Here is a 26,833-nt window from a genome sequence, read left to right on the forward strand (position 1 = left end):
ACACTGGTGATCGGACACGGTTAGCAGTTTGAATGGAGAAGGCAGACTGGTGATCTGTCATGGTTGGCAGTTTGAATGGAAAAGTCACACTGGTGATCGGACATGGTTGGCAGTTTGAATGGAGAAGGCACACTGATGATCGGACATGGTTAGCAGTTTGAATGGAGAAGGAACACTGGTGATCGCACACGGTTAGCAATTTGAATGGAGAAGGCACACTGGTGATCGGACAAGGTTAGCAGTTTGAATGGAGAAGGCACACTGGTGATCTGACACGGTTAGCAGTTTGAATGGAGAAGGCACACTGGTGATCGGACATGTTTGGCAGTTTGAATGGAGAAGGCATACTGGTGATCGGACAGTGTTAGCAGTTTGAATGTAGAAGGCACACTGGTGGTCTGACACGGTTAGCAGTTTGAATGGAGAAGGCACACTGGTGATCGGACACGGTTAGCAGTTTGAATGGAGAAGGCACACTGGTGATCGGACATGGTTAGCAATTTGAATGGAGAAGGCACACTGGTGATCGGACATGGTTAGCAGTTTGAATGGAGAAGGCACACTGACCCGACATGGTTAGCAGTTTGAATGGAGAAGGCACACTGGTGATCGGACACGGTTAGCAGTTTGAATGGAGAAGGCACACTGGTGATCGGACACGGTTAGCAGTTTGAATGGAGAAGGCACACTGGTGATCGGACATGGTTAGCAGTTTGAATGGAGAAGGCACACTGACCCGACATGGTTAGCAGTTTGAATGGAGAAGGCACACTGGTGATCGGACACGGTTAGCAGTTTGAATGGAGAAGGCACACTGGTGATCGGACACGGTTAGCAGTTTGAATGGAGAAGGCACACTGGTGATCGGACATGGTTAGCAGTTTGAATGGAGAAGGCACACTGGTGATCGGACACGGTTAGCAGTTTGAATGGAGAAGGCTGACTGGTGATCTGTCATGGTTGGCAGTTTGAATGCAGAAGGCAGACTGGTGATCGGACATGGTTAGCAGTTTGAATGGAGAAGGCACACTGGTGATCGGACATGGTTAGCAGTTTGAATGGTGAAGGCACACTGGTGATCGGACACGGTTAGCAGTTTGAATGGAGAAGGCACACTGGTGATCGGACACGGTTGGCAGTTTGAATGGAGAAGGCACACTGGTGATCGGACACGGTTGGCAGTTTGAATGGAGAAGGCACACTGGTGATCGGTCATGGTTGGCAGTTTGAATGGAGAAGGAACACTGGTGATCGCACACGGTTAGCAATTTGAATGGAGAAGGCACACTGGTGATCGGACAAGGTTAGCTGTTTGAATGGAGAAGGCACACTGGTGATCTGACACGGTTAGCAGTTTGAATGGAGAAGGCACACTGGTGATCGGACATGTTTGGCAGTTTGAATGGAGAAGGCATACTGGTGATCGGACAGTGTTAGCAGTTTGAATGTAGAAGGCACACTGGTGGTCTGACACGGTTAGCAGTTTGAATGGAGAAGGCACACTGGTGATCGGACACGGTTAGCAGTTTGAATGGAGAAGGCACACTGGTGATCGGACATGGTTAGCAATTTGAATGGAGAAGGCACACTGGTGATCGGACATGGTTAGCAGTTTGAATGGAGAAGGCACACTGACCCGACATGGTTAGCAGTTTGAATGGAGAAGGCACACTGGTGATCGGACACGGTTAGCAGTTTGAATGGAGAAGGCACACTGGTGATCGGACACGGTTAGCAGTTTGAATGGAGAAGGCACACTGGTGATCGGACACGGTTAGCAGTTTGAATGGAGAAGGCACACTGGTGATCGGACACGGTTAGCAGTTTGAATGGAGAAGGCACACTGGTGATTGGACACGGTTAGCAGTTTGAATGGAGAAGGCAGACTGGTGATCTGTCATGGTTGGCAGTTTGAATGGAGAAGGCACACTGGTGATCGGTCATGGTTGGCAGTTTGAATGGAGAAGGAACACTGGTGATCGGACACGGTTAGCAATTTGAATGGAGAAGGCACACTTGTGATCGGACATGTTTAGCAATTTGAATGGAGAAGGCACACAGGTGATCGGACAGGGTTAGCAGTTTGAATGGAGAAGGCACACTGGTGATCGGACATGGTTGGCAGTTTGAATGGAGAAGGCACACTGATGATCGTACATGGTTAGCAGTTTGAATGGAGAAGGCACACTGGTGATCGGACAAGGTTAGCAGTTTGAATGGAGAAGGCACACTGGTGATCGGACAAGGTTAGCAGTTTGAATGGAGAAGGCACACTGGTGATCGGACATGGTTAGCAGGTTGAATGGAGAAGGCACACTGGTGATCGGACACGGTTAGCAGTTTGAATGGAGAAGGCAGACTGGTGATCTGTCATGGTTGGCAGTTTGAATGGAAAAGGCACACTGGTGATCGGACATGGTTGGCAGTTTGAATGGAGAAGGCACACTGCTGATCGGACATGGTTAGCAGTATGAATGGAGAAGGCACACTGGTGATCGGACAAGGTAAGCAGTTTGAATGGAGAAGGCACACTGACCCGACATGGTTAGCAGTTTGAATGGAGAAGGCACACTGGTGATCGGTCATGGTTGGCAGTTTGAATGCAGAAGGCAGACTGGTGATCGGACATGGTTAGCAGTTTGAATGGAGAAGGCACACTGGTGATCGGACATGGTTAGCAGTTTGAATGGTGAAGGCACACTGGTGATCGGACACGGTTAGCAGTTTGAATGGAGAAGGCACACTGGTGATTGGACATGGTTAGCAGTTTGAATGGAGAAGGCACACTGACCCGACATGGTTAGCAGTTTGAATGGAGAAGGCACACTGGTGATCGGACAGGGTTAGCAGTTTGAATGGAGAAGGCACACTGGTGATCGGACACGGTTAGCAGTTTGAATGGAGAAGGCACACTGGTGATCGGACACGGTTCGCAGTTTGAATGGAGAAGGGACACTGGTGATCGGAAATGGTTAGCAGTTTGAATGGAGAAGGCACACTGGTGATCGGACATGTTTGGCAGTTTTAATGGAGAAGGAACACTGGTGATCGGACATGGTTAGCTGTTTGAATGGAGAAGGCACACTGGTGATCGTACAGGGTTAGCAGTTTGAATGGAGAAGGCACACTGGTGATCGGACATGGTTAGTAGTTTGAATGGAGAAGGCACACTCTTGATGAGACATGGTTAGCAGTTTGAATGGAGAAGGCACACTGGTGATCGGACACGGTTAGCAGTTTGAATGGAGAAGGCAGACTGGTGATCTGTCATGGTTGGCAGTTTGAATGGAAAAGTCACACTGGTGATCGGACATGGTTGGCAGTTTGAATGGAGAAGGCACACTGATGATCGGACATGGTTAGCAGTTTGAATGGAGAAGGAACACTGGTGATCGCACACGGTTAGCAATTTGAATGGAGAAGGCACACTGGTGATCGGACAAGGTTAGCAGTTTGAATGGAGAAGGCACACTGGTGATCTGACACGGTTAGCAGTTTGAATGGAGAAGGCACACTGGTGATCGGACATGTTTGGCAGTTTGAATGGAGAAGGCATACTGGTGATCGGACAGTGTTAGCAGTTTGAATGTAGAAGGCACACTGGTGGTCTGACACGGTTAGCAGTTTGAATGGAGAAGGCACACTGGTGATCGGACACGGTTAGCAGTTTGAATGGAGAAGGCACACTGGTGATCGGACATGGTTAGCAATTTGAATGGAGAAGGCACACTGGTGATCGGACATGGTTAGCAGTTTGAATGGAGAAGGCACACTGACCCGACATGGTTAGCAGTTTGAATGGAGAAGGCACACTGGTGATCGGACACGGTTAGCAGTTTGAATGGAGAAGGCACACTGGTGATCGGACACGGTTAGCAGTTTGAATGGAGAAGGCACACTGGTGATCGGACATGGTTAGCAGTTTGAATGGAGAAGGCACACTGGTGATCGGACACGGTTAGCAGTTTGAATGGAGAAGGCTGACTGGTGATCTGTCATGGTTGGCAGTTTGAATGCAGAAGGCAGACTGGTGATCGGACATGGTTAGCAGTTTGAATGGAGAAGGCACACTGGTGATCGGACATGGTTAGCAGTTTGAATGGTGAAGGCACACTGGTGATCGGACACGGTTAGCAGTTTGAATGGAGAAGGCACACTGGTGATCGGACACGGTTGGCAGTTTGAATGGAGAAGGCACACTGGTGATCGGACACGGTTGGCAGTTTGAATGGAGAAGGCACACTGGTGATCGGTCATGGTTGGCAGTTTGAATGGAGAAGGAACACTGGTGATCGCACACGGTTAGCAATTTGAATGGAGAAGGCACACTGGTGATCGGACAAGGTTAGCTGTTTGAATGGAGAAGGCACACTGGTGATCTGACACGGTTAGCAGTTTGAATGGAGAAGGCACACTGGTGATCGGACATGTTTGGCAGTTTGAATGGAGAAGGCATACTGGTGATCGGACAGTGTTAGCAGTTTGAATGTAGAAGGCACACTGGTGGTCTGACACGGTTAGCAGTTTGAATGGAGAAGGCACACTGGTGATCGGACACGGTTAGCAGTTTGAATGGAGAAGGCACACTGGTGATCGGACATGGTTAGCAATTTGAATGGAGAAGGCACACTGGTGATCGGACATGGTTAGCAGTTTGAATGGAGAAGGCACACTGACCCGACATGGTTAGCAGTTTGAATGGAGAAGGCACACTGGTGATCGGACACGGTTAGCAGTTTGAATGGAGAAGGCACACTGGTGATCGGACACGGTTAGCAGTTTGAATGGAGAAGGCACACTGGTGATCGGACACGGTTAGCAGTTTGAATGGAGAAGGCACACTGGTGATCGGACACGGTTAGCAGTTTGAATGGAGAAGGCACACTGGTGATTGGACACGGTTAGCAGTTTGAATGGAGAAGGCAGACTGGTGATCTGTCATGGTTGGCAGTTTGAATGGAGAAGGCACACTGGTGATCGGTCATGGTTGGCAGTTTGAATGGAGAAGGAACACTGGTGATCGGACACGGTTAGCAATTTGAATGGAGAAGGCACACTTGTGATCGGACATGTTTAGCAATTTGAATGGAGAAGGCACACAGGTGATCGGACAGGGTTAGCAGTTTGAATGGAGAAGGCACACTGGTGATCGGACATGGTTGGCAGTTTGAATGGAGAAGGCACACTGATGATCGTACATGGTTAGCAGTTTGAATGGAGAAGGCACACTGGTGATCGGACAAGGTTAGCAGTTTGAATGGAGAAGGCACACTGGTGATCGGACAAGGTTAGCAGTTTGAATGGAGAAGGCACACTGGTGATCGGACATGGTTAGCAGTTTGAATGGAGAAGGCACACTGGTGATCGGACACGGTTAGCAGTTTGAATGGAGAAGGCACACTGACCCGACATGGTTAGCAGTTTGAATGGAGAAGGCACACTGGTGATCGGACATGGTTAGCAGTTTGAATGGAGAAGGCACACTGGTGATCGGACACGGTTAGCAGTTTGAATGGAGAAGGCAGACTGGTGATCTGTCATGGTTGGCAGTTTGAATGGAAAAGGCACACTGGTGATCGGACACGGTTGGCAGTTTGAATGGAGAAGGCACACTGCTGATCGGACATGGTTAGCAGTATGAATGGAGAAGGCACACTGGTGATCGGACAAGGTAAGCAGTTTGAATGGAGAAGGCACACTGACCCGACATGGTTAGCAGTTTGAATGGAGAAGGCACACTGGTGATCGGTCATGGTTGGCAGTTTGAATGCAGAAGGCAGACTGGTGATCGGACATGGTTAGCAGTTTGAATGGAGAAGGCACACTGGTGATCGGACATGGTTAGCAGTTTGAATGGTGAAGGCACACTGGTGATCGGACACGGTTAGCAGTTTGAATGGAGAAGGCACACTGGTGATCGGACACGGTTGGCAGTTTGAATGGAGAAGGCACACTGGTGATCGGACACGGTTGGCAGTTTGAATGGAGAAGGCACACTGGTGATCGGTCATGGTTGGCAGTTTGAATGGAGAAGGAACACTGGTGATCGCACACGGTTAGCAATTTGAATGGAGAAGGCACACTGGTGATCGGACAAGGTTAGCAGTTTGAATGGAGAAGGCACACTGGTGATCTGACACGGTTAGCAGTTTGAATGGAGAAGGCACACTGGTGATCGGACATGTTTGGCAGTTTGAATGGAGAAGGCATACTGGTGATCGGACAGTGTTAGCAGTTTGAATGTAGAAGGCACACTGGTGGTCTGACACGGTTAGCAGTTTGAATGGAGAAGGCACACTGGTGATCGGACACGGTTAGCAGTTTGAATGGAGAAGGCACACTGGTGATCGGACATGGTTAGCAATTTGAATGGAGAAGGCACACTGGTGATCGGACATGGTTAGCAGTTTGAATGGAGAAGGCACACTGACCCGACATGGTTAGCAGTTTGAATGGAGAAGGCACACTGGTGATCGGACACGGTTAGCAGTTTGAATGGAGAAGGCACACTGGTGATCGGACACGGTTAGCAGTTTGAATGGAGAAGGCACACTGGTGATCGGACATGGTTAGCAGTTTGAATGGAGAAGGCACACTGGTGATCGGACACGGTTAGCAGTTTGAATGGAGAAGGCAGACTGGTGATCTGTCATGGTTGGCAGTTTGAATGGAGAAGGCACACTGGTGATCGGTCATGGTTGGCAGTTTGAATGGAGAAGGCACACTGGTGGTCGGACATGGTTGGCAGTTTGAATGGAGAAGGAACACTGGTGATCGGACACGGTTAGCAATTTGAATGGAGAAGGCACACTTGTGATCGGACATGTTTAGCAATTTGAATGGAGAAGGCACACAGGTGATCGGACAGGGTTAGCAGTTTGAATGGAGAAGGCACACTGGTGATCGGACATGGTTGGCAGTTTGAATGGAGAAGGCACACTGATGATCGTACATGGTTAGCAGTTTGAATGGAGAAGGCACACTGGTGATCGGACAATGTTAGCAGTTTGAATGGAGAAGGCACACTGGTGATCGGACAAGGTTAGCAGTTTGAATGGAGAAGGCACACTGGTGATCGGACATGGTTAGCAGTTTGAATGGAGAAGGCACACTGGTGATCGGACACGGTTAGCAGTTTGAATGGAGAAGGCACACTGACCCGACATGGTTAGCAGTTTGAATGGAGAAGGCACACTGGTGATCGGTCATGGTTGGCAGTTTGAATGCAGAAGGCAGACTGGTGATCGGACATGGTTAGCAGTTTGAATGGAGAAGCCACACTGGTGATCGGACACGGTTGGCAGTTTGAATGGAGAAGGCACACTGGTGATCGGTCATGGTTGGCAGTTTGAATGGAGAAGGAACACTGGTGATCGCACACGGTTAGCAATTTGAATGGAGAAGGCACACGGGTGATCGGACAAGGTTAGCAGTTTGAATGGAGAAGGCACACTGGTGATATGACACGGTTAGCAGTTTGAATGGAGAAGGCACACTGGTGATCGGACATGTTTGGCCGTTTGAATGGAGAAGGCATACTGGTGATCGGACAGTGTTAGCAGTTTGAATGTAGAAGGTACACTGCTGATCGGACATGGTTAGCAGTTTGAATGGAGAAGGCACACTGGTGATCGGACACGGTTAGCAGTTTGAATGGAGAAGGCAGACTGGTGATCTGTCATGGTTGGCAGTTTGAATGGAGAAGGCACACTGGTGATCGGTCATGGTTGGCAGTTTGAATGGAGAAGGCACACTGGTGGTCGGACATGGTTGGCAGTTTGAATGGAGAAGGAACACTGGTGATCGGACACGGTTAGCAATTTGAATGGAGAAGGCACACTTGTGATCGGACATGTTTAGCAATTTGAATGGAGAAGTCACACAGGTGATCGGACAGGGTTAGCAGTTTGAATGGAGAAGGCACACTGGTGATCGGACATGGTTGGCAGTATGAATGGAGAAGGCACACTGATGATCGTACATGGTTAGCAGTTTGAATGGAGAAGGCACACTAGTGATCGGACAAGGATAGCAGTTTGAATGGAGAAGGCACACTGGTGATCGGACAAGGTTAGCAGTTTGAATGGAGAAGGCATACTGGTGATCGGACATGGTTAGCAGTTTGAATGGAGAAGGCACACTGGTGATCGGACACGGTTAGCAGTTTGAATGGAGAAGGCACACTGACCCGACATGGTTAGCAGTTTGAATGGAGAAGGCACACTGGTGATCGGTCATGGTTGGCAGTTTGAATGGAGAAGGCATACTGGTGATCGGTCATGGTTGGCAGTTTGAATGGAGAAGGAACACTGGTGATCGGACATGGTTAGCAGTTTGAATGGAGAAGCCACACTGGTGATCGGACACGGTTGGCAGTTTGAATGGAGAAGGCATACTGGTGATCGGTCATGGTTGGCAGTTTGAATGGAGAAGGAACACTGGTGATCGCACACGGTTAGCAATTTGAATGGAGAAGGCACACTGGTGATCGGACAAGGTTAGCAGTTTGAATGGAGAAGTCACACTGGTGATATGACACGGTTAGCAGTTTGAATGGAGAAGGCACACTGGTGATCGGACATGTTTGGCCGTTTGAATGGAGAAGGCATACTGGTGATCGGACAGTGTTAGCAGTTTGAATGTAGAAGGCACACTGGTGGTCGGACACGGTTAGCAGTTTGAATGGAGAAGGCACACTGGTGATCGGACACGGTTAGCAGTTTGAATGGAGAAGGCACACTGGTGATCGGACATGGTTAGCAATTTGAATGGAGAAGGCACACTGGTGATCGGACATGGTTGGCAGTTTGAATGGAGAAGGCACACTGGTGATTGGACATGGTTAGCAGTTTGAATGGAGAAGGCACACTGACCCGTCATGGTTAGCAGTTTGAATGGAGAAGGCACACTGGTGATCGGACAGGGTTAGCAGTTTGAATGGAGAAGGCACACTGGTGATCGGACACGGTTAGCAGTTTGAATGGAGAAGGCACACTGGTGATCGGACACGGTTCGCAGTTTGAATGGAGAAGGGACACTGGTGATCGGACATGGTTAGCAGTTTGAATGGAGAAGGCACACTGGTGATCGGACATGTTTGGCAGTTTGAATGGAGAAGGAACACTGGTGATCGGACAGGGTTAGCTGTTTGAATGGAGAAGGCACACTGGTGATCGTACAGGGTTAGCAGTTTGAATGGAGAAGGCACACTGGTGATCGGACATGGTTAGTAGTTTGAATGGAGAAGGCACACTCTTGATGAGACATGGTTAGCAGTTTGAATGGAGAAGGCACACTGGTGATCGGACACGGTTAGCAGTTTGAATGGAGAAGGCAGACTGGTGATCTGTCATGGTTGGCAGTTTGAATGGAAAAGGCACACTGGTGATCGGACATGGTTGGCAGTTTGAATGGAGAAGGCACACTGCTGATCGGACATGGTTAGCAGTTTGAATGGAGAAGGCTCACTGGTGATCGGACAAGGTTAGCAGTTTGAATGGAGAAGGCACACTGACCCGACATGGTTAGCAGTTTGAATGGAGAAGGCACACTGGTGATCGGACAGGGTTAGCAGTTTGAATGGAGAAGGCACATTGGTGATCGGACACGGTTTGCAGTTTGAATGGAGAAGGCACACTGGTGATAGGACACGGTTCGCAGTTTGAATGGAGAAGGCACACTGGTGATCGGACATGGTTAGCAGTTTGAATGGAGAAGGCACACTGGTGATCGGACACGGTTAGCAGTTTGAATGGAGAAGGCACACTGGTGATCGGACACGGTTAGCAGTTTGAATGGAGAAGGCAGAGTGGTGATCTGTCATGGTTGGCAGTTTGAATGGAGAAGGCACACAGGTGATCGGACAGGGTTAGCAGTTTGAATGGAGAAGGCACACTGGTGATCGGACATGGTTGGCAGTTTGATTGGAGAAGGCACACTGATGATCGTACATGGTTAGCAGTTTGAATGGAGAAGGCACACTGGTGATCGGACACGGTTAGCAGTTTGAATGGAGAAGGCACACTGGTGATCGGACACGGTTAGCAGTTTGAATGGAGAAGGCACACTGGTGATCGGACATGGTTAGCAATTTGAATGGAGAAGGCACACTGGTGATCGGACATGGTTGGCAGTTTGAATGGAGAAGGCACACTGGTGATCGGACACGGTTAGCAGTTTGAATGGAGAAGGCACACTGGTGATCGGACACGGTTAGCAGTTTGAATGGAGAAGGCACACTGGTGATCGGACATGGTTAGCAATTTGAATGGAGAAGGCACACTGGTGATCGGACATGGTTGGCAGTTGGAATGGAGAAGGCACACTGGTGATCGGACATGCTTAGCAGTTTGAATGGAGAAGGCACACTGACCCGACATGGTTAGCAGTTTGAATGGAGAAGGCACACTGGTGATCGGACAGGGTTAGCAGTTTGAATGGAGAAGGCACATTGGTGATCGGACACGGTTAGCAGTTTGAATGGAGAAGGCACACTGGTGATCGGACACGGTTCGCAGTTTGAATGGAGAAGGCACACTGGTGATCGGACATGGTTAGCAGTTTGAATGGAGAAGGCACACTGGTGATCGGGCACGGTTAGCAGTTTGAATGGAGAAGGCACACTGGTGATCGGACACGGTTTGCAGTTTGAATGGAGAAGGCAGAGTGGTGATCTGTCATGGTTGGCAGTTTGAATGGAGAAGGCACACAGGTGATCGGACAGGGTTAGCAGATTGAATGGAGAAGGCACACTGGTGATCGGACATGGTTGGCAGTTTGATTGGAGAAGGCACACTGATGATCGTACATGGTTAGCAGTTTGAATGGAGAAGGCACACTGGTGATCGGACACGGTTAGCAGTTTGAATGGAGAAGGCACACTGGTGATCGGACACGGTTAGCAGTTTGAATGGAGAAGGCACACTGGTGATCGGACATGGTTAGCAATTTGAATGGAGAAGGCACACTGGTGATCGGACATGGTTGGCAGTTTGAATGGAGAAGGCACACTGGTGATTGGACATGGTTAGCAGTTTGAATGGAGAAGGCACACTGACCCGACATGGTTAGCAGTTTGAATGGAGAAGGCACACTGGTGATCGGACAGGGTTAGCAGTTTGAATGGAGAAGGCACACTGGTGATCGGACAGGGTTAGCAGTTTGAATGGAGAAGGCACACTGGTGATCGGACACGGTTAGCAGTTTGAATGGAGAAGGCACACTGGTGATCGGACACTGTTCGCAGTTTGAATGGAGAAGTGACACTGGTGATCGGACATGGTTAGCAGTTTGAATGGAGAAGGCACACTGGTGATCGGACATGTTTGGCAGTTTGAATGGAGAAGGAACACTGGTGATCGGACAGGGTTAGCTGTTTGAATGGAGAAGGCACACTGGTGATCGTACCGGGTTAGCAGTTTGAATGGAGAAGGCACACTGGTGATCGGACATGGTTAGTAGTTTGAATGGAGAAGGCACACTCTTGATGAGACATGGTTAGCAGTTTGAATGGAGAAGGCACACTGGTGATCGGACACGGTTAGCAGTTTGAATGGAGAAGGCAGACTGGTGATCTGTCATGGTTGGCAGTTTGAATGGAAAAGGCACACTGGTGATCGGACATGGTTGGCAGTTTGAATGGAGAAGGCACACTGCTGATCGGACATGGTTAGCAGTTTGAATGGAGAAGGCACACTGGTGATCGGACAAGGTTAGCAGTTTGAATGGAGAAGGCACACTGACCCGACATGGTTAGCAGTTTGAATGGAGAAGGCACACTGGTGATCGGTCATGGTTGGCAGTTTGAATGCAGAAGGCAGACTGGTGATCGGACATGGTTAGCAGTTTGAATGGAGAAGGCACACTGGTGATCGGACATGGTTAGCAGTTTGAATGGTGAAGGCACACTGGTGATCGGACACGGTTAGCAGTTTGAATGGAGAAGGCACACTGGTGATCGGACACGGTTGGCAGTTTGAATGGAGAAGGCACACTGGTGATCGGACACGGTTGGCAGTTTCAATGGAGAAGGCACACTGGTGATCGGTCATGGTTGGCAGTTTGAATGGAGAAGGAACACTGGTGATCGCACACGGTTAGCAATTTGAATGGAGAAGGCACACTGGTGATCGGACAAGGTTAGCAGTTTGAATGGAGAAGGCACACTGGTGATCTGACACGGTTAGCAGTTTGAATGGAGAAGGCACACTGGTGATCGGACATGTTTGGCAGTTTGAATGGAGAAGGCATACTTGTGATCGGACAGTGTTAGCAGTTTGAATGTAGAAGGCACACTGGTGGTCTGACACGGTTAGCAGTTTGAATGGAGAAGGCACACTGGTGATCGGACACCATTAGCAGTTTGAATGGAGAAGGCACACTGGTGATCGGACATGGTTAGCAATTTGAATGGAGAAGGCACACTGGTGATCGGACATGGTTAGCAGTTTGAATGGAGAAGGCACACTGACCCGACATGGTTAGCAGTTTGAATGGAGAAGGCACACTGGTGATCGGACAGGGTTAGCAGTTTGAATGGAGAAGGCACACTCTTGATGAGACATGGTTAGCAGTTTGAATGGAGAAGGCACACTGGTGATCGGACACGGTTAGCAGTTTGAATGGAGAAGGCAGACTGGTGATCTGTCATGGTTGGCAGTTTGAATGGAAAAGGCACACTGGTGATCGGACATGGTTGGCAGTTTGAATGGAGAAGGCACACTGCTGATCGGACATGGTTAGCAGTTTGAATGGAGAAGGCACACTGGTGATCGGACAAGGTTAGCAGTTTGAATGGAGAAGGCACACTGACCCGACATGGTTAGCAGTTTGAATGGAGAAGGCACACTGGTGATCGGTCATGGTTGGCAGTTTGAATGGAGAAGGCACACTGACCCGACATGGTTAGCAGTTTGAATGGAGAAGGCACACTGGTGATCGGACAGGGTTAGCAGTTTGAATGGAGAAGGCACATTGGTGATCGGACACGGTTTGCAGTTTGAATGGAGAAGGCACACTGGTGATAGGACACGGTTCGCAGTTTGAATGGAGAAGGCACACTGGTGATCGGACATGGTTAGCAGTTTGAATGGAGAAGGCACACTGGTGATCGGACACGGTTAGCAGTTTGAATGGAGAAGGCACACTGGTGATCGGACACGGTTAGCAGTTTGAATGGAGAAGGCAGAGTGGTGATCTGTCATGGTTGGCAGTTTGAATGGAGAAGGCACACAGGTGATCGGACAGGGTTAGCAGTTTGAATGGAGAAGGCACACTGGTGATCGGACATGGTTGGCAGTTTGATTGGAGAAGGCACACTGATGATCGTACATGGTTAGCAGTTTGAATGGAGAAGGCACACTGGTGATCGGACACGGTTAGCAGTTTGAATGGAGAAGGCACACTGGTGATCGGACACGGTTAGCAGTTTGAATGGAGAAGGCACACTGGTGATCGGACATGGTTAGCAATTTGAATGGAGAAGGCACACTGGTGATCGGACATGGTTGGCAGTTTGAATGGAGAAGGCACACTGGTGATCGGACACGGTTAGCAGTTTGAATGGAGAAGGCACACTGGTGATCGGACACGGTTAGCAGTTTGAATGGAGAAGGCACACTGGTGATCGGACATGGTTAGCAATTTGAATGGAGAAGGCACACTGGTGATCGGACATGGTTGGCAGTTGGAATGGAGAAGGCACACTGGTGATCGGACATGCTTAGCAGTTTGAATGGAGAAGGCACACTGACCCGACATGGTTAGCAGTTTGAATGGAGAAGGCACACTGGTGATCGGACAGGGTTAGCAGTTTGAATGGAGAAGGCACATTGGTGATCGGACACGGTTAGCAGTTTGAATGGAGAAGGCACACTGGTGATCGGACACGGTTCGCAGTTTGAATGGAGAAGGCACACTGGTGATCGGACATGGTTAGCAGTTTGAATGGAGAAGGCACACTGGTGATCGGACACGGTTAGCAGTTTGAATGGAGAAGGCACACTGGTGATCGGACACGGTTTGCAGTTTGAATGGAGAAGGCAGAGTGGTGATCTGTCATGGTTGGCAGTTTGAATGGAGAAGGCACACAGGTGATCGGACAGGGTTAGCAGATTGAATGGAGAAGGCACACTGGTGATCGGACATGGTTGGCAGTTTGATTGGAGAAGGCACACTGATGATCGTACATGGTTAGCAGTTTGAATGGAGAAGGCACACTGGTGATCGGACACGGTTAGCAGTTTGAATGGAGAAGGCACACTGGTGATCGGACACGGTTAGCAGTTTGAATGGAGAAGGCACACTGGTGATCGGACATGGTTAGCAATTTGAATGGAGAAGGCACACTGGTGATCGGACATGGTTGGCAGTTTGAATGGAGAAGGCACACTGGTGATTGGACATGGTTAGCAGTTTGAATGGAGAAGGCACACTGACCCGACATGGTTAGCAGTTTGAATGGAGAAGGCACACTGGTGATCGGACAGGGTTAGCAGTTTGAATGGAGAAGGCACACTGGTGATCGGACAGGGTTAGCAGTTTGAATGGAGAAGGCACACTGGTGATCGGACACGGTTAGCAGTTTGAATGGAGAAGGCACACTGGTGATCGGACACAGTTCGCAGTTTGAATGGAGAAGTGACACTGGTGATCGGACATGGTTAGCAGTTTGAATGGAGAAGGCACACTGGTGATCGGACATGTTTGGCAGTTTGAATGGAGAAGGAACACTGGTGATCGGACAGGGTTAGCTGTTTGAATGGAGAAGGCACACTGGTGATCGTACCGGGTTAGCAGTTTGAATGGAGAAGGCACACTGGTGATCGGACATGGTTAGTAGTTTGAATGGAGAAGGCACACTCTTGATGAGACATGGTTAGCAGTTTGAATGGAGAAGGCACACTGGTGATCGGACACGGTTAGCAGTTTGAATGGAGAAGGCAGACTGGTGATCTGTCATGGTTGGCAGTTTGAATGGAAAAGGCACACTGGTGATCGGACATGGTTGGCAGTTTGAATGGAGAAGGCACACTGCTGATCGGACATGGTTAGCAGTTTGAATGGAGAAGGCACACTGGTGATCGGACAAGGTTAGCAGTTTGAATGGAGAAGGCACACTGACCCGACATGGTTAGCAGTTTGAATGGAGAAGGCACACTGGTGATCGGTCATGGTTGGCAGTTTGAATGCAGAAGGCAGACTGGTGATCGGACATGGTTAGCAGTTTGAATGGAGAAGGCACACTGGTGATCGGACATGGTTAGCAGTTTGAATGGTGAAGGCACACTGGTGATCGGACACGGTTAGCAGTTTGAATGGAGAAGGCACACTGGTGATCGGACACGGTTGGCAGTTTGAATGGAGAAGGCACACTGGTGATCGGACACGGTTGGCAGTTTCAATGGAGAAGGCACACTGGTGATCGGTCATGGTTGGCAGTTTGAATGGAGAAGGAACACTGGTGATCGCACACGGTTAGCAATTTGAATGGAGAAGGCACACTGGTGATCGGACAAGGTTAGCAGTTTGAATGGAGAAGGCACACTGGTGATCTGACACGGTTAGCAGTTTGAATGGAGAAGGCACACTGGTGATCGGACATGTTTGGCAGTTTGAATGGAGAAGGCATACTTGTGATCGGACAGTGTTAGCAGTTTGAATGTAGAAGGCACACTGGTGGTCTGACACGGTTAGCAGTTTGAATGGAGAAGGCACACTGGTGATCGGACACCATTAGCAGTTTGAATGGAGAAGGCACACTGGTGATCGGACATGGTTAGCAATTTGAATGGAGAAGGCACACTGGTGATCGGACATGGTTAGCAGTTTGAATGGAGAAGGCACACTGACCCGACATGGTTAGCAGTTTGAATGGAGAAGGCACACTGGTGATCGGACAGGGTTAGCAGTTTGAATGGAGAAGGCACACTGGTGATCGGACACGGTTAGCAGTTTGAATGGAGAAGGCACACTGGTGATCGGACACGGTTAGCAGTTTGAATGGAGAAGGCACACTGGTGATCGGACATGGTTAGCAGTTTGAATGGAGAAGGCACACTGGTGATCGGACACGGTTAGCAGTTTGAATGGAGAAGGCAGACTGGTGATCTGTCATGGTTGGCAGTTTGAATGGAGAAGGCACACTGGTCATCGGTCATGGTTGGCAGTTTGAATGGAGAAGGCACACTGGTGGTCGGACATGGTTGGCAGTTTGAATGGAGAAGGAACACTTGTGATCGGACATGTTTAGCAATTTGAATGGAGAAGGCACACAGGTGATCGGACAGGGTTAGCAGTTTGAATGGAGAAGGCACACTGGTGATCGGACATGGTTGGCAGTTTGAATGGAGAAGGCACACTGATGATCGTACATGGTTAGCAGTTTGAATGGAGAAGGCACACTCGTGATCGGACAAGGTTAGCAGTTTGAATGGAGAAGGCACACTGGTGATCGGTCATGGTTGGCAGTTTGAATGCAGAAGGCAGACTGGTGATCGGACATGGTTAGCAGTTTGAATGGAGAAGGCACACTGGTGATCGGACATGGTTAGCAGTTTGAATGGTGAAGGCACACTGGTGATCGGACACGGTTAGCAGTTTGAATGGAGAAGGCACACTGGTGATCGGACACGGTTGGCAGTTTGAATGGAGAAGGCACACTGGTGATCGGACACGGTTGGCAGTTTGAATGGAGAAGGCACACTGGTGATCGGTCATGGTTGGCAGTTTGAATGGAGAAGGAACACTGGTGATCGCACACGGTTAGCAATTTGAATGGAGAAGGCACACTGGTGATCGGACACGGTTGGCAGTTTGAATGGAGAAGGCACACTGGTGATCGGACACGGTTGGCAGTTTCAATGGAGAAGGCACACTGGTGATCGGTCATGGTTGGCAGTTTGAATGGAGAAGGAACACTGGTGATCGCACACGGTTAGCAATTTGAATGGAGAAGGCACACTGGTGATCGGACAAGGTTAGCAGTTTGAATGGAGAAGGCACACTGGTGATCTGACACGGTTAGCAGTTTGAATGGAGAAGGCACACTGGTGATCGGACATGTTTGGCAGTTTGAATGGAGAAGGCATACTGGTGATCGGACAGTGTTAGCAGTTTGAATGTAGAAGGCACACTGGTGGTCTGACACGGTTAGCAGTTTGAATGGAGAAGGCACACTGGTGATCGAACACCATTAGCAGTTTGAATGGAGAAGGCACACTGGTGATCGGACATGGTTAGCAATTTGAATGGAGAAGGCACACTGGTGATCGGACATGGTTAGCAGTTTGAATGGAGAAGGCACACTGACCCGACATGGTTAGCAGTTTGAATGGAGAAGGCACACTGGTGATCGGACAGGGTTAGCAGTTTGAATGGAGAAGGCACACTGGTGATCGGACACGGTTAGCAGTTTGAATGGAGAAGGCACACTGGTGATCGGACACGGTTAGCAGTTTGAATGGAGAAGGCACACTGGTGATCGGACATGGTTAGCAGTTTGAATGGAGAAGGCACACTGGTGATCGGACACGGTTAGCAGTTTGAATGGAGAAGGCAGACTGGTGATCTGTCATGGTTGGCAGTTTGAATGGAGAAGGCACACTGGTCATCGGTCATGGTTGGCAGTTTGAATGGAGAAGGCACACTGGTGGTCGGACATGGTTGGCAGTTTGAATGGAGAAGGAACACTTGTGATCGGACATGTTTAGCAATTTGAATGGAGAAGGCACACAGGTGATCGGACAGGGTTAGCAGTTTGAATGGAGAAGGCACACTGGTGATCGGACATGGTTGGCAGTTTGAATGGAGAAGGCACACTGATGATCGTACATGGTTAGCAGTTTGAATGGAGAAGGCACACTCGTGATCGGACAAGGTTAGCAGTTTGAATGGAGAAGGCACACTGGTGATCGGTCATGGTTGGCAGTTTGAATGCAGAAGGCAGACTGGTGATCGGACATGGTTAGCAGTTTGAATGGAGAAGGCACACTGGTGATCGGACATGGTTAGCAGTTTGAATGGTGAAGGCACACTGGTGATCGGACACGGTTAGCAGTTTGAATGGAGAAGGCACACTGGTGATCGGACACGGTTGGCAGTTTGAATGGAGAAGGCACACTGGTGATCGGACACGGTTGGCAGTTTGAATGGAGAAGGCACACTGGTGATCGGTCATGGTTGGCAGTTTGAATGGAGAAGGAACACTGGTGATCGCACACGGTTAGCAATTTGAATGGAGAAGGCACACTGGTGATCGGACAAGGTTAGCAGTTTGAATGGAGAAGGCACACTGGTGATCTGACACGGTTAGCAGTTTGAATGGAGAAGGCACACTGGTGATCGGACATGTTTGGCAGTTTGAATGGAGAAGGCATACTGGTGATCGGACAGTGTTAGCAGTTTGAATGTAGAAGGCACACTGGTGGTCTGACACGGTTAGCAGTTTGAATGGAGAAGGCACACTGGTGATCGGACACCATTAGCAGTTTGAATGGAGAAGGCACACTGGTGATCGGACATGGTTAGCAGTTTGAATGGAGAAGGCACACTGACCCGACATGGTTAGCAGTTTCAATGGAGAAGGCACACTGGTGATCGGTCATGGTTGGCAGTTTGAATGGAGAAGGAACACTGGTGATCGCACACGGTTAGCAATTTGAATGGAGAAGGCACACTGGTGATCGGACAAGGTTAGCAGTTTGAATGGAGAAGGCACACTGGTGATCTGACACGGTTAGCAGTTTGAATGGAGAAGGCACACTGGTGATCGGACATGTTTGGCAGTTTGAATGGAGAAGGCATACTGGTGATCGGACAGTGTTAGCAGTTTGAATGTAGAAGGCACACTGGTGGTCTGACACGGTTAGCAGTTTGAATGGAGAAGGCACACTGGTGATCGAACACCATTAGCAGTTTGAATGGAGAAGGCACACTGGTGATCGGACATGGTTAGCAATTTGAATGGAGAAGGCACACTGGTGATCGGACATGGTTAGCAGTTTGAATGGAGAAGGCACACTGACCCGACATGGTTAGCAGTTTGAATGGAGAAGGCACACTGGTGATCGGACAGGGTTAGCAGTTTGAATGGAGAAGGCACACTGGTGATCGGACACGGTTAGCAGTTTGAATGGAGAAGGCACACTGGTGATCGGACACGGTTAGCAGTTTGAATGGAGAAGGCACACTGGTGATCGGACATGGTTAGCAGTTTGAATGGAGAAGGCACACTGGTGATCGGACACGGTTAGCAGTTTGAATGGAGAAGGCAGACTGGTGATCTGTCATGGTTGGCAGTTTGAATGGAGAAGGCACACTGGTCATCGGTCATGGTTGGCAGTTTGAATGGAGAAGGCACACTGGTGGTCGGACATGGTTGGCAGTTTGAATGGAGAAGGAACACTTGTGATCGGACATGTTTAGCAATTTGAATGGAGAAGGCACACAGGTGATCGGACAGGGTTAGCAGTTTGAATGGAGAAGGCACACTGGTGATCGGACATGGTTGGCAGTTTGAATGGAGAAGGCACACTGATGATCGTACATGGTTAGCAGTTTGAATGGAGAAGGCACACTCGTGATCGGACAAGGTTAGCAGTTTGAATGGAGAAGGCACACTGGTGATCGGTCATGGTTGGCAGTTTGAATGCAGAAGGCAGACTGGTGATCGGACACGGTTAGCAGTTTGAATGGAGAAGGCACACTGGTGATCGGACACGGTTCGCAGTTTGAATGGAGAAGGCACACTGGTGATCGGACATGGTTAGCAGTTTGAATGGAGAAGGCACACTGGTGATCGGACACGGTTAGCAGTTTGAATGGAGAAGGCACACTGGTGATCGGACACGGTTTGCAGTTTGAATGGAGAAGGCAGAGTGGTGATCTGTCATGGTTGGCAGTTTGAATGGAGAAGGCACACAGGTGATCGGACAGGGTTAGCAGATTGAATGGAGAAGGCACACTGGTGATCGGACATGGTTGGCAGTTTGATTGGAGAAGGCACACTGATGATCGTACATGGTTAGCAGTTTGAATGGAGAAGGCACACTGGTGATCGGACACGGTTAGCAGTTTGAATGGAGAAGGCACACTGGTGATCGGACACGGTTAGCAGTTTGAATGGAGAAGGCACACTGGTGATCGGACATGGTTAGCAATTTGAATGGAGAAGGCACACTGGTGATCGGACATGGTTGGCAGTTTGAATGGAGAAGGCACACTGGTGATTGGACATGGTTAGCAGTTTGACTGGAGAAGGCACACTGACCCGACATGGTTAGCAGTTTGAATGGAGAAGGCACACTGGTGATCGGACAGGGTTAGCAGTTTGAATGGAGAAGGCACACTGGTGATCGGACAGGGTTAGCAGTTTGAATGGAGAAGGCACACTGGTGATCGGACACGGTTAGCAGTTTGAATGGAGAAGGCACACTGGTGATCGGACACAGTTCGCAGTTTGAATGGAGAAGTGACACTGGTGATCGGACATGGTTAGCAGTTTGAATGGAGAAGGCACACTGGTGATCGGACATGTTTGGCAGTTTGAATGGAGAAGGAACACTGGTGATCGGACAGGGTTAGCTGTTTGAATGGAGAAGGCACACTGGTGATCGTACCGGGTTAGCAGTTTGAATGGAGAAGGCACACTGGTGATCGGACATGGTTAGTAGTTTGAATGGAGAAGGCACACTCTTGATGAGACATGGTTAGCAGTTTGAATGGAGAAGGCACACTGGTGATCGGACACGGTTAGCAGTTTGAATGGAGAAGGCAGACTGGTGATCTGTCATGGTTGGCAGTTTGAATGGAAAAGGCACACTGGTGATCGGACATGGTTGGCAGTTTGAATGGAGAAGGCACACTGCTGATCGGACATGGTTAGCAGTTTGAATGGAGAAGGCACACTGGTGATCGGACAAGGTTAGCAGTTTGAATGGAGAAGGCACACTGACCCGACATGGTTAGCAGTTTGAATGGAGAAGGCACACTGGTGATCGGTCATGGTTGGCAGTTTGAATGCAGAAGGCAGACTGGTGATCGGACATGGTTAGCAGTTTGAATGGAGAAGGCACACTGGTGATCGGACATGGTTAGCAGTTTGAATGGTGAAGGCACACTGGTGATCGGACACGGTTAGCAGTTTGAATGGAGAAGGCACACTGGTGATCGGACACGGTTGGCAGTTTGAATGGAGAAGGCACACTGGTGATCGGACACGGTTGGCAGTTTCAATGGAGAAGGCACACTGGTGATCGGTCATGGTTGGCAGTTTGAATGGAGAAGGAACACTGGTGATCGCACACGGTTAGCAATTTGAATGGAGAAGGCACACTGGTGATCGGACAAGGTTAGCAGTTTGAATGGAGAAGGCACACTGGTGATCTGACACGGTTAGCAGTTTGAATGGAGAAGGCACACTGGTGATCGGACAAGGTTAGCAGTTTGAATGGAGAAGGCACACTGGTGATCTGACACGGTTAGCAGTTTGAATGGAGAAGGCACACTGGTGATCGGACATGTTTGGCAGTTTGAATGGAGAAGGCATACTTGTGATCGGACAGTGTTAGCAGTTTGAATGTAGAAGGCACACTGGTGGTCTGACACGGTTAGCAGTTTGAATGGAGAAGGCACACTGGTGATCGGACACCATTAGCAGTTTGAATGGAGAAGGCACACTGGTGATCGGACATGGTTAGCAATTTGAATGGAGAAGGCACACTGGTGATCGGACATGGTTAGCAGTTTGAATGGAGAAGGCACACTGACCCGACATGGTTAGCAGTTTGAATGGAGAAGGCACACTGGTGATCGGACAGGGTTAGCAGTTTGAATGGAGAAGGCACACTGGTGATCGGACACGGTTAGCAGTTTGAATGGAGAAGGCACACTGGTGATCGGACACGGTTAGCAGTTTGAATGGAGAAGGCACACTGGTGATCGGACATGGTTAGCAGTTTGAATGGAGAAGGCACACTGGTGATCGGACACGGTTAGCAGTTTGAATGGAGAAGGCAGACTGGTGATCTGTCATGGTTGGCAGTTTGAATGGAGAAGGCACACTGGTCATCGGTCATGGTTGGCAGTTTGAATGGAGAAGGCACACTGGTGGTCGGACATGGTTGGCAGTTTGAATGGAGAAGGAACACTTGTGATCGGACATGTTTAGCAATTTGAATGGAGAAGGCACACAGGTGATCGGACAGGGTTAGCAGTTTGAATGGAGAAGGCACACTGGTGATCGGACATGGTTGGCAGTTTGAATGGAGAAGGCACACTGATGATCGTACATGGTTAGCAGTTTGAATGGAGAAGGCACACTCGTGATCGGACAAGGTTAGCAGTTTGAATGGAGAAGGCACACTGGTGATCGGTCATGGTTGGCAGTTTGAATGCAGAAGGCAGACTGGTGATCGGACATGGTTAGCAGTTTGAATGGAGAAGGCACACTGGTGATCGGACATGGTTAGCAGTTTGAATGGTGAAGGCACACTGGTGATCGGACACGGTTAGCAGTTTGAATGGAGAAGGCACACTGGTGATCGGACACGGTTGGCAGTTTGAATGGAGAAGGCACACTGGTCATCGGTCATGGTTGGCAGTTTGAATGGAGAAGGCACACTGGTGGTCGGACATGGTTGGCAGTTTGAATGGAGAAGGAACACTTGTGATCGGACATGTTTAGCAATTTGAATGGAGAAGGCACACAGGTGATCGGACAGGGTTAGCAGTTTGAATGGAGAAGGCACACTGGTGATCGGACATGGTTGGCAGTTTGAATGGAGAAGGCACACTGATGATCGTACATGGTTAGCAGTTTGAATGGAGAAGGCACACTCGTGATCGGACAAGGTTAGCAGTTTGAATGGAGAAGGCACACTGGTGATCGGTCATGGTTGGCAGTTTGAATGCAGAAGGCAGACTGGTGATCGGACATGGTTAGCAGTTTGAATGGAGAAGGCACACTGGTGATCGGACATGGTTAGCAGTTTGAATGGTGAAGGCACACTGGTGATCGGACACGGTTAGCAGTTTGAATGGAGAAGGCACACTGGTGATCGGACACGGTTGGCAGTTTGAATGGAGAAGGCACACTGGTGATCGGACACGGTTGGCAGTTTGAATGGAGAAGGCACACTGGTGATCGGTCATGGTTGGCAGTTTGAATGGAGAAGGAACACTGGTGATCGCACACGGTTAGCAATTTGAATGGAGAAGGCACACTGGTGATCGGACAAGGTTAGCAGTTTGAATGGAGAAGGCACACTGGTGATCTGACACGGTTAGCAGTTTGAATGGAGAAGGCACACTGGTGATCGGACATGTTTGGCAGTTTGAATGGAGAAGGCATACTGGTGATCGGACAGTGTTAGCAGTTTGAATGTAGAAGGCACACTGGTGGTCTGACACGGTTAGCAGTTTGAATGGAGAAGGCACACTGGTGATCGGACACCATTAGCAGTTTGAATGGAGAAGGCACACTGGTGATCGGACATGGTTAGCAATTTGAATGGAGAAGGCACACTGGTGATCGGACATGGTTAGCAGTTTGAATGGAGAAGGCACACTGACCCGACATGGTTAGCAGTTTCAATGGAGAAGGCACACTGGTGATCGGTCATGGTTGGCAGTTTGAATGGAGAAGGAACACTGGTGATCGCACACGGTTAGCAATTTGAATGGAGAAGGCACACTGGTGATCGGACAAGGTTAGCAGTTTGAATGGAGAAGGCACACTGGTGATCTGACACGGTTAGCAGTTTGAATGGAGAAGGCACACTGGTGATCGGACATGTTTGGCAGTTTGAATGGAGAAGGCATACTGGTGATCGGACAGTGTTAGCAGTTTGAATGTAGAAGGCACACTGGTGGTCTGACACGGTTAGCAGTTTGAATGGAGAAGGCACACTGGTGATCGAACACCATTAGCAGTTTGAATGGAGAAGGCACACTGGTGATCGGACATGGTTAGCAATTTGAATGGAGAAGGCACACTGGTGATCGGACATGGTTAGCAGTTTGAATGGAGAAGGCACACTGACCCGACATGGTTAGCAGTTTGAATGGAGAAGGCACACTGGTGATCGGACAGGGTTAGCAGTTTGAATGGAGAAGGCACACTGGTGATCGGACACGGTTAGCAGTTTGAATGGAGAAGGCACACTGGTGATCGGACACGGTTAGCAGTTTGAATGGAGAAGGCACACTGGTGATCGGACATGGTTAGCAGTTTGAATGGAGAAGGCACACTGGTGATCGGACACGGTTAGCAGTTTGAATGGAGAAGGCAGACTGGTGATCTGTCATGGTTGGCAGTTTGAATGGAGAAGGCACACTGGTCATCGGTCATGGTTGGCAGTTTGAATGGAGAAGGCACACTGGTGGTCGGACATGGTTGGCAGTTTGAATGGAGAAGGAACACTTGTGATCGGACATGTTTAGCAATTTGAATGGAGAAGGCACACAGGTGATCGGACAGGGTTAGCAGTTTGAATGGAGAAGGCACACTGGTGATCGGACATGGTTGGCAGTTTGAATGGAGAAGGCACACTGATGATCGTACATGGTTAGCAGTTTGAATGGAGAAGGCACACTCGTGATCGGACAAGGTTAGCAGTTTGAATGGAGAAGGCACACTGGTGATCGGTCATGGTTGGCAGTTTGAATGCAGAAGGCAGACTGGTGATCGGACATGGTTAGCAGTTTGAATGGAGAAGGCACACTGGTGATCGGACATGGTTAGCAGTTTGAATGGTGAAGGCACACTGGTGATCGGACACGGTTAGCAGTTTGAATGGAGAAGGCACACTGGTGATCGGACACGGTTGGCAGTTTGAATGGAGAAGGCACACTGGTGATCGGACACGGTTGGCAGTTTGAATGGAGAAGGCACACTGGTGATCGGTCATGGTTGGCAGTTTGAATGGAGAAGGAACACTGGTGATCGCACACGGTTAGCAATTTGAATGGAGAAGGCACACTGGTGATCGGACAAGGTTAGCAGTTTGAATGGAGAAGGCACACTGGTGATCTGACACGGTTAGCAGTTTGAATGGAGAAGGCACACTGGTGATCGGACATGTTTGGCAGTTTGAATGGAGAAGGCATACTGGTGATCGGACAGTGTTAGCAGTTTGAATGTAGAAGGCACACTGGTGGTCTGACACGGTTAGCAGTTTGAATGGAGAAGGCACACTGGTGATCGGACACCATTAGCAGTTTGAATGGAGAAGGCACACTGGTGATCGGACATGGTTAGCAATTTGAATGGAGAAGGCACACTGGTGATCGGACATGGTTAGCAGTTTGAATGGAGAAGGCACACTGACCCGACATGGTTAGCAGTTTGAATGGAGAAGGCACACTGGTGATCGGACAGGGTTAGCAGTTTGAATGGAGAAGGCACACTGGTGATCGGACACGGTTAGCAGTTTGAATGGAGAAGGCACACTGGTGATCGGACACGGTTAGCAGTTTGAATGGAGAAGGCACACTGGTGATCGGACATGGTTAGCAGTTTGAATGGAGAAGGCACACTGGTGATCGGACACGGTTAGCAGTTTGAATGGAGAAGGCAGACTGGTGATCTGTCATGGTTGGCAGTTTGAATGGAGAAGGCACACTGGTCATCGGTCATGGTTGGCAGTTTGAATGGAGAAGGCACACTGGTGGTCGGACATGGTTGGCAGTTTGAATGGAGAAGGAACACTTGTGATCGGACATGTTTAGCAATTTGAATGGAGAAGGCACACAGGTGATCGGACAGGGTTAGCAGTTTGAATGGAGAAGGCACACTGGTGATCGGACATGGTTGGCAGTTTGAATGGAGAAGGCACACTGATGATCGTACATGGTTAGCAGTTTGAATGGAGAAGGCACACTGGTGATCGGACAAGGTTAGCAGTTTGAATGGAGAAAGCACACTGGTGATCGGACAAGGTTAGCAGTTTGAATGGTGAAGGCACACTGGTGATCGGACATGGTTAGCAGTTTGAATGGAGAAGGCACACTGGTGATCGGACACGGTTAGCAGTTTGAATGGAGAAGGCACACTGACCCGACATGGTTAGCAGTTTGAATGGAGAAGGCACACTGGTGATCGGTCATGGTTGGCAGTTTGAATGCAGAAGGCAGACTGGTGATCGGACATGGTTAGCAGTTTGAATGGAGAAGCTACACTGGTGATCGGACACGGTTGGCAGTTTGAATGGAGAAGGCACACTGGTGATCGGTCATGGTTGGCAGTTTGAATGGAGAAGGAACACTGGTGATCGCACACGGTTAGGAATTTGAATGGAGAAGGCACACTGGTGATCGGACAAGGTTAGCAGTTTGAATGGAGAAGGCACACTGGTGATATGACACGGTTAGCAGGTTGAATGGAGAAGGCACACTGGTGATCGGACATGTTTGGCCGTTTGAATGGAGAAGGCATACTGGTGATCGGACAGTGTTAGCAGTTTGAATGTAGAAGGCACACTGGTGGTCGGACACGGTTAGCAGTTTGAATGGAGAAGACACACTGGTGATCGGACACGGTTAGCAGTTTGAATGGAGAAGGCACACTGGTGATCGGACATGGTTAGCAATTTGAATGGAGAAGGCACACTGGTGATCGGACATGGTTGGCAGTTTGAATGGAGAAGGCACACTGACCCGACATGGTTAGCAGTTTGAATGGAGAAGGGACACTGGTGATCGGACATGGTTAGCAGTTTGAATGGAGAAGGCACACTGGTGATCGGACATGTTTGGCAGTTTGAATGGAGAAGGAACACTGGTGATCGGACATGGTTAGCAGTTTGAATGGTGAAGGCACACTGGTGATCGGACACGG

This window comes from Hemitrygon akajei, chromosome 20 (genome assembly GCF_048418815.1).
Source record: "Hemitrygon akajei chromosome 20, sHemAka1.3, whole genome shotgun sequence".
Lineage (NCBI taxonomy): Eukaryota > Metazoa > Chordata > Chondrichthyes > Myliobatiformes > Dasyatidae > Hemitrygon > Hemitrygon akajei.